Genomic DNA, 9780 nt, shown 5'->3' with positions numbered 1-9780 from the left:
TACCCAAACTTTTCAACAGTTTCACTTTGGAATTCCCTGTGTTGTAACAGGCTAAGACCTGCACACAGCGTGTTTATTTACGATCTTCAAATTCCATGTTCCCCCATTGATCCTTGAGTCCAATGGGAGCCTCCCTGAATTAGATCACCCAGTTTTTTTTTTGAGCGTTCATTTATTAAACTGAAATCCTACATTATAAACTCTCCAGAACAGAGCACAAATCTTGAATAGCATTTATTTAATCTGCATTTCTCAACAGCAAATTACAATCAATACTACATCTGAAAATCCTCTTGCCTTTGCTTTCAATGGAATTTCATGGCTCATCCTTACATAAGATCATTACATTGAACTACAATAGTACAGAGTGCAATTTTCACAAAAGAAGAAGCCTTGGACCCACTTCCAAATAAGCAGAGGAGTTAGCCGTGTTAGTCTGTGGTAGCAAAATCAAAAAGAGTCCAGTAGCACCTTTAAGACTAACTAATTTTATTGTAGCATAAGCTTTCGAGAATCAAGTTCTCTTCGTCAGATGCTTATGCTACAATAAAATTAGTCTTAAAGGTGCTACTGGACTCTTTTTGATTTTACTTCCAAATAAGTTTCAGGTGACAAGGATTTCAGCTGTTTTAAATATATGTACATTTATGGAAATTCAAGCATGCCTCCAAGTTACAGCTCCTCTTTGAAGTATCCCAGTTTTGCTAGTGACATCTCTTTCCTCAGCTGCATAACCTCCCAAAACATCTGATCCACATCTTGCTGTTTCACAAGCCCCTGCTGAATATAACGAATGTATGTAAAGAAGTTACAAACAGATGTAATCCTGTATCTACAAAAAGGGGATACGGAGAGCAGAACCACAAGTGACAAAAGGCACAGATTGGGCACTTGCCAGCTTCCCTCAAGTTTTGATGGGAAATGTAGGCAGCTTGGCGGAATGTTGGACAAGTGACAGTTGAAAAGTCCATTGGACAGCAGTCGGAGAGCCAAGCTGCAAGATCAGGATGCCTACATTTCCCATCAAAACTTGAGGGAAGCTGACAAGTGTCCAACCTGTGCCTTTTGTCACTTGTGGTTCTGCTCATAGTAATAGTTGCTCGAGTCTCCCAACTTGATTCTGTGCTTGCATGTTTTACTTTGTCCACTAAGAGCACATTTCTTTGGTCCTCCACATTCAACTGCAGACGCTTTCACAAATCGAACGGGTTTCAGGCCAACTGGTTCAATGCTTAACGTATTGTTCTCCGCAGCCTCCAGGACAGCAGATGCCAGCTCACTTTTTGAGAAGGTCAAACACGGAAAGATATCTTCCTGGTAGATTTTATCTAGGAAAGGGCATGTCCTGTCCATAGTGGGATCATCCTTCCAGGATCTGAATTCACTATACAAAGCTAAATCAGCCTCTTTGCAGTCTTTCACAATTGGCTGCATCATGGTGAGATCCTGGTTATTGATGCCCATGGCACTGCTTGTACTCTTGTTCCTTGTATGGCCGTTTTTGAAAGGAGTCTTTCCACCAGACTGAAGTGACTTTGTTGGGGAGGGTGGCGATGCGGACAGCACTAATGTCTTCAGTGCTGCTACTTCGGCTTGAAGGACATAGATTTTTCCTTGTGCTTCTTTCAGCTGTTTCTCTGCTGTGGCCTGCTTTATGTTTGCTTCTCTCACCATTTTATGCGCTTCCTCAAACAAGCTCTTCCAGTTCCTGTCCAAGTTGGTCACGCACTTTAGAAAGTCCTTCACATTCTTCATCTTTTAACTTCAGTTCCCTTTGAGCTTTAGCAAGTTCCTCCTTCAATCTTTCATAACCCTTCTCTCTCACTTCCAATACAGATGGGCTCCGCAGGCGAGAAAGACTATCTGTGCTGTGCCCCAGAATTTCTTCACTCCCTTCAGAAAAACCTGTTATTGCTGTATTGTCGAAGGCTTTCACGGCCGGAGAATGATGGTTGTTGTGGGTTTTCTGGGCTGTATTGCCGTGGTCTTGGCATTGTAGTTCCTGACTGAGAGATCTCTGTCTTTTGGTGCTACACCTCTGAAGATGCCAGCCACAGCTGCTGGCGAAACGTCAGGAACTACAATGCCAAGACCACGGCAATACAGCCCGGAAAACCCACAACAACCCTGTTATTGCTGCTCCCCACAAAAATTCTCTCTCTGCATTACTGCTTTCCTTTTTGGAATGATCATGTTTGGATGACCCACCAAGAGGTGCGGAGGTAGAACAAGGTATGGTTTCTGTGACATTGATGCTGATAGCTGATTTTTCTGCACAATTCAGGTGCCTGGGAAATGAATAAACAGGTTGTGTAGGAAGGTCAGAAACGTTCAGAGCACTAGGCTGAATAGGAGCTGAGCATATAGCTGAGGGATGAAGCCGGTAAATAACTGTGGGTGAGGTAGTCTGTTCACAAGCCTTTGATTCATACACTCCCAGAAGATCTGGAGTAGTGGGTGAAGCTAGATTCACTTCATGAAAACCTTCCAAAGTGTCATTGGCCATAATAAAACGTTCATCATACGGTAACCTGCCCAGCCTAACAAATCCGCTCCCTGCCGGAGGAGGCAACCGTGGCGACAACAACGTCTGCCGGCACCGCTCCGCCTTCCTTAGATCACCCAGTTTAAAAATGCTAATGGAAAGTGCCTATTTGATGAACAGCCTAGTCCGAAAGAATTCCTTGAGCCTCAGAGGTTCTGAATGGTGATTGACAGAGAAGAGAGCAATAAACCTAGTGATCCAAAGTCATGCTACAGCCTTTGGCGATCTCAGTGGAACTACATATATTTTTTTGGATCCTGTCTGGTTGTGGGAAATGCCTTTATTTTGTTCTACTCTCCCCACAGCCAAATTTTAAGTAGCCAACCTCTTTCACATAACAGTGTACTCTAGATAGGTGAATTTACTATTGCCACCGGAATGGTGTTGTCTCAGTGATGTCCTGGAAATAAAGCAGTCAAGGGAAGTTTTAGTAAATACAGTAAATTCCACATCAACCAGTCTTAAGCATGCTGTGTCACCCTGCTGATAACTTTAACATGCTGGAACACTGCTTGAAAAGAATCAGGCACAACAATGCCGGGTTAACCTTTATGTGGATTTTTAAGCACATTCAGCATTCATTCAGCCACTTAGTAGGAGTGTTGCTTTTCTAGTAATTACACGACGAGGAAAAAGCTTTTTTTAAAAAACCCGACAGCTATCTTTTTAAAGAAAGGGAAATTAAGGTAGTTATGTATTAAAATTAAGTGTGTGGGAGGGTCAGGATGAACTTTTAGTTGTTGTTGTTTTTTTTAAAAAATAAGGGTGTTGGGAGCAAGAGAAACGCATGGAATGAACATTGATCTGCACAGGAATTCTCATTGTGGCATCAAGAATCATGTAGTTCAGTTGGAAGCCATGGGTCCGTGTTTGTGTTCCTAATATTTCTATTACTTCATGGAAAATGTTTTTAACTCTCAGAAAGTGCCTTAGATCAGGAGAGCTGAACAATGGGGCATCTCTCACATAAGGCCTGTCATCTCTCTGTGCGTGTACTTCACCAGGAAAGCTATTTAAGTGTTATTTTTATGTTACTAGTTTATTACAGTCCATGATCAGAGAAAAAAGATAGAAAACACAGAAACGAGCAAAATATGTTGTACTAGATAAAACAGATCTGGACTCTAATACATAACATTAAAAACAACCCTATCTGGCATATTAAAAACAATGCTGCTATCTGACGAAAGTTCAGAGATTACTTGGCAAGGAGCCAAGTTTTGCTCCCAAGCGATTAAACTTTGTTCCCTTCAGATCTCGCCAGGCAATCTTGAGGAAGAACCGATTGTTACATTTAACACTATATCCTAGCCTTTCTTAGTTATATTTTGTCTGGTTTGTGTAAATTTTTATTTGCATCTGCTGTCAGCTCTGATTTAAATGCTAGAAGGTGGTCGACGTATACTGGCCTTCTGGTTAAGTATCGCACCATTATATTTTTAGCTGATTGGTTTTGGGGCTTTTTAAGTTAGCTGTTGACATGCTGAGAATTTTTAAAGGCAGGGACTTGGGCAAAGAAGCCCCAACCCACACGATTCCAAAGAACCCACTGGAAAATGCAGTTCTGCCGATGAATATGTAGTGTGCTGCATACACTGTTGCAAGTACATGAAAATCATGCCTGTTTATAGCCCTCTTGCATATACAGCTATTCATCTTTATAAATACAGGGAGATAAAATGAGCTGGAAGAGCAAAGAGCCATAAAATCCAGCATCCCTTTTTTCATAGTGGCCAACCAGATGACTCCAAAGACCAAAGTATGCAAGACAAGAAGTATCCCGAGGTTAACCCTGGGCGTGCACTGTCATTTCAAAAAGTGAATTTCCCAATGGGAGCTCCTTTTAATTATATTGCAGGGGACGGAGTCTCATCCGGATCGCCGTGGTGTGGAGAAGGGATGGGGAAATCCTACTTTCTCCCTTGTACCATTTTTCCAACCTGAAATAGCACTGGGAGTGTTATTTGCCCAAACTCCCCCTGGTGCCATTTTGGATCAGAAGCTTGACATTGAAAGAAGACAGGACCATCTCCTCCCCCTGTGTCCTGACCAGGATTGGGCCCCTGCCATGCAATTTAAAGGAGGTCCTCACTATTTGCTTTTCAAAATAGAAGCATGTCCCCCAGAGCAAACCCTGGGGTGCCCATCTCATCGACTTTAGTCCTAAGAAAGACACAAGTACGGCATGAAGGCTTCCCCCACTGTTGCCCCCTTCTGAGCCTCTGATATTCAGAAGTACACTGTATCTGGACATGAGGGTCTTGTTTTGCCATTATGGCTCATAGCCATTGATAAACCTATCCTCCATCTGTCTATGACATGCGGTTACGCTCTGCTGTGTTAATACTGTTCCTCCAGCTAGTTCTGTTTTTTTACTCGGCCAACCCCATACAAGGAAACTGTTAATCAACTATGGAAAAGGAAATGTTGCTTATTAATGGGTAGGCATTATTAGGCTTGTGCGTGCACCATTAATGCCAACCTATTTACCTAGTTATTCCCCCCCCGCAATTTTGATTGCATATGTTGAGTACAGTTGCATTAGAGTGTCAAAGAATTTCTTCTCAATGTTAATTGCTACTGTTTGCTCTAAAAAGGCATTTATCAGCTCTCTCTGAGCCAAGCTACAAGTGACACCTGACACAGGTTGGACGCTTGTCAGCTTACCTCAAGTTTGATGTAGGCATCCTGGTAGGCGTCCTGGTCTTACAGCTTGGCTCTTCATTTAATTGAAGTTTACAGAACCCCCCCCCCACACACACACACAGCGGAGGGGAAGGGGGGCACCTGGCGAGAGCCCAACGCCTGCACTCCCCTCCTGACTGCATGTTCTCCTTCCCATAGACTGCCGCTCTGTAAACTTCAATTAAATGGAGAGCCAAGCTGCAAGAGAAGAACACCTACATTTCCCATCAAAACTTGAGGGAAGCTGACAAGTGTCCAACCTGTGTCAGGCGTCACTTGTAACTTGGCTCTGTTTTAAGTACGTTGCACACCACCTGAAAGAACATCCATGCTCCTTCAAACTCATTTTGGGTTAAACAGAAATTCTTGTTTCTTTAGCATATTCAGTTCAATAAATACTGCATTTCACACAGACTATTTTAAACTTTCCAAGAGAAATATTTCACATAGTTTTCCCATAGCATGCTCTCGGTCATGTGAGAGGGGAAAAATCTGTTTCTTGAGAAAAGAGCAGTGCTCAAACCGCTCATTCACATGGCATGCTGGATCAGATCTTGTTTCCAGTCAGCGACTTATTTCATGTTGGCTTGTACTCTAAACATGGGCATAAAGTTTGTATCAACAAATATATCTGTAGGCATCGAGCGAGTTTTTCTTAGACAAGGAAATGATAGATTTGGACCATTGGTTGCATATTTCTTTATACAGGGAGAAATGTTTACACACAAAATCTCCATTGCTCTCTACAGGAAAGTCTCTCAGCTGCAGAATCTACTTTGCTTGGATATGGGGTGGATGCAGGGCTTCGAGGGGGAATGCACAGGAACGCAGTTTTGGTAGTTCCCCAAAGAGGTCACATATCAGGTGGCCCTGCCCACCTGACTCTCGGCCATTTTGGGCCCATTTCAGCCTGGATTGGGGCCAAAATGGTCCGGATCAAGCCTCTGATGGGTGGTGGATCACTCTCCCACTCAGCAGCGGCCCGATCCTGACCATTTGGGGGCCCTTTTTGGCCATTTGGGGCCCCTTTTTGCCATTTTGTGCCCAATTTTGGCCCTGAATGGCCAGGATTGGGTCCAAAACAGCCAGGATAGTGATGTCAGGGGGTGTGGAATATGCAAATTAGTTATGCCAATGATACACTTCCGGTGATGGCAAGGGGCATGGCATATGCAAATGAGTTATGCTAATGAGGTATGCTCCTCCAGCTCTTTTTCTACGAAATGACCCCTGGGTGGATGGCCAACATAACATTGATACCAGTCAGCTATACCTTTTGGCTATACAGAGCTAAATCAGATGTGGAATGGGATAGAGGAATCTGGGGAGGAAGTGTGTCATGGGGTAACTCTAAGTATTACTTCATTAACAAGTTCTCCAAGCAGTCAACCCAGACTTGCACAGACACATACCAGCTTTGGGAATGGCTTTCATAAAAAAAAAGGAAAGCCCAACTGGGCTCGGAAAGCTGCTACCAGAGGGAAGGCGAGTTCCTGCCTTTCTCCCAATCATTTTTCCCCTGTGCAAAAAGAGTGGCTGGGGAGAGTTTCCCATTTCATCTGCTCCACATGGAGGTATTATGTGCAAATGAGGCAGCAGAAATGGGAAAACTGCCCCCCCCACTGTTTTTGTACAGTGAGAAAAAAACTTGGGAGAAAGGCAGGAGGTCTTGTTCCTCCCTGGTGGAAGCTTTCCAAGCCCATTTGGGCTCTCCGTTCTTTTATGCAAGCCATTCTAAAAAGTTGCTGCATGTCTGCGTGTGCTTCATGGAGAACTCATGAAGGAAGGAATGTTTAGAGTAGTAACCCATAGGCAGAGCATCACTCCAATGCAAATGCAGTGACCATTGGCTTCTAGAACAGGTGATCAGGGTAATAAGTGGAGCTGGCTCCTAATGGATGTAGATCAGGTGGTGGCATTGAGGGGTGCCACTGCTATTTCCTTGGCTTAAGAAGGGAAGAGGAAAAGAGCTCCACAAAGCTCTTGTTGACCCTGTAAGAAATTTGAGCCTGTAGTAGATTCCCAAATAAGAAACTGAATAGGTGGAAGGGAAAGAATTTTAGAATGAAAAAATCTCAGTAGCCCCTTTCAAAAAGAGTCCAGTAGCACCTTTAAGACTAACCAATTTTATTGTAGCATAAGCTTTCGAGAATCACATTCTCTTCGTCAGATGCCTGATCAGGCATCAGGTATCAGGCATCTGACAAAGAGAACTTGATTCTCGAAAGCTTATGCTACAATAAAATTGGTTAGTCTTAAAGGTGCTACTGGACTCTTTTTGATTTTGCTACCACAGACTAACACGGCTAACTCCTCTGCATCTATAGCCCCTTTCAGACATTCCATGCAGGTAAAAAAAAAAAAAACATATAGAGGGTCATCAAAGTCCACGCTGCCCTATGAGCATATCCTGGAGCATTGTATGCATCCCATATACATACACATGCACACATATAGGGTTTTCTCATTGTGACTGGAAAGCATAAAGGAGCACCTGTTCACATGGAAAGATCTGTAGATGCAAATATATGAACACCAAAAGACTTTGTGCACCCATTCCAACGAATGCAAGTAGTTTGGGTCAGCGGACCTTATTACTCCGATCCCACATTCATGCTACCCGCTTAGAATGTCTGAAAAAGATCTTTCTCTGGGGTTTTGCTGCCCTAGAGGGGTTTCTTTTTGTTTCCACATAAGATCTTATTTGTAAATTAAAAAAATATTACAAAAATGCTGTAACTCGCTTGTGTTTGCTCTTGTTCAAAGGAAAAAAAAAGACACACAGGTTAACCTGGAACTTGTCACTGTCCAGGCAAGTGGTACACTGCATAACTAACTGGTTTAAGACTTTTGGGGTTTCTTGGGGAAGTAGGGTACAAACTGTGAATAAGTTTAACTAAACCACTCTACCCAACTCTAAAAAATAGTTGCCATAGAAATGACATGCCTTTTCGTAAATAGAACTTCCTTGTTAAAAGACTTTTTCTGGTTTTATTTTAACACAATCCATTTTTTTCTCCCTTTGCCACTTCAAAACCACACAGTGAAACTTTTCATGAAGCCAGCCTTAACTCTACTGCATGTTAGACGAGGATGTCATACAATTACAGGATCAGAATCTGATACTCAAAATGAAACAGCCTTTTACACCTTCAGAACAACAGGTGTGCCCTTCTCAGTGACAAATAGAAATTCCTTTTAAATCTTGTCTTTCAATTGTGGCAATCACATTCTGGAGATCGGAAGATACAATCCACTGGTGGGTCACATTGAATACCCTGGAAATTGAAGTTTTATCTCCATCACATTCTTGTATATCTTCTTGGTACTAATGGGTTTGCTTTCTTCAAAGCCTTTGGAAATATTTGACTCTGAGGCAGCACTTTCAATGTAGATTATGAAGAGCAAGGGCTCTAGTTTTGAACTCTGCTTTAATAAATTACAGTTAAGATGGATATGGTTAATCCTTCTATGTATACTGTGCTACTGGGTCAAAGTGCCAAGCACACCTCTATTCAAGATAGGTAAGTGGAGCACTGGAGGAAACCCACAAGGTCAAAAAAGGACAGCTGTCACTTAGTAGCCAGAAGCAGGAATATCATGCTAAGATGAGCAAGCAATTCTGTTGAAATGGTGTTTATATGGATTGGAGAACAGCATCTGACCTGCACTGGCCTGTTCCAGTTAAACCGCTTCCTAGTTGATCTAGCAGATCTCCTTGAAGTTCCTTCTTTTGGTGAAAAATGGGTGATGGCCAGGGCTTTTTTTCAGCGGGAACGTGGTGGAACGAAGTTCCGGCACCTCTTGAAAATGGTCACATGGCTGGTGGCCCCACCCCCTGATCTCCAGATAGAGGGGAGTTGAGATTGCCCTTGGTGGCATGGAGGGCAATCTCAACTCCCCTCTGCCTGGAGATCAGGGGGTGGGGCCACCAGCCATGTGACCATTTTCTCCAAGGGCAAACCACTGAGTTCCACCACCTCTTTTCCCAGAAAAAAAGCCCTGGTGATGGTGCATGTGATTTCCAGCCCATAGCATAAAAGGAATTGATATTATTGTCAAGCAGTTTTTACCTTGCTAACCTGAGTAAAAGGAAGCCTGCTAGAGCCTGCCTACTGTGAAATAAGAAGGGCCTGTGTGTGAATAATCACTTGCTTGATCATAGTCACAGTTTCAACTCTACTTGTTTTCTTTTCCAGGAACCAGAATAAATTGGAGACTTTCTTATGTTTTGAGATATTGGAATCCTTCCATCGATTTGTTTACGTCCCAGTAATCTGATGGTTTGGAGTATGTTTTCTAGCCTGCAGCTCTGACAACCTAAAGCAATATCTTCTCACAAGTGTACACTGTTAAGAGATAACTGAAGCAGTAGAAATGGGGAAATTCCTCTGAAATGAAAACAGTCCCAAATTTTAATCTTGTCTACAGTATTTTAAACTTCCCAAAGGATTCCCCCTTCCCCCCCTCCCAGATTTACTCATTTTTCAAGAAGTCAATATGAAAGCAATGCTTTTGGCTGGACACATTCCCTCTGCACCATGTAACGG

General features: G+C 42.9%; 1 pseudogene; it reads right to left on the bottom strand.

The window, feature by feature from the left end:
• Positions 1-624: 624 nt before the first annotated feature.
• LOC129336947 (rab-3A-interacting protein-like) lies at positions 625-2533 on the bottom strand (annotated as a pseudogene).
• Positions 2534-9780: the final 7247 nt, after the last annotated feature.

Source organism: Eublepharis macularius, chromosome 10, assembly GCF_028583425.1.
Source record: "Eublepharis macularius isolate TG4126 chromosome 10, MPM_Emac_v1.0, whole genome shotgun sequence".
NCBI lineage: Eukaryota > Metazoa > Chordata > Lepidosauria > Squamata > Eublepharidae > Eublepharis > Eublepharis macularius.
This window is presented reverse-complemented; position numbering and strand designations above follow the sequence as displayed.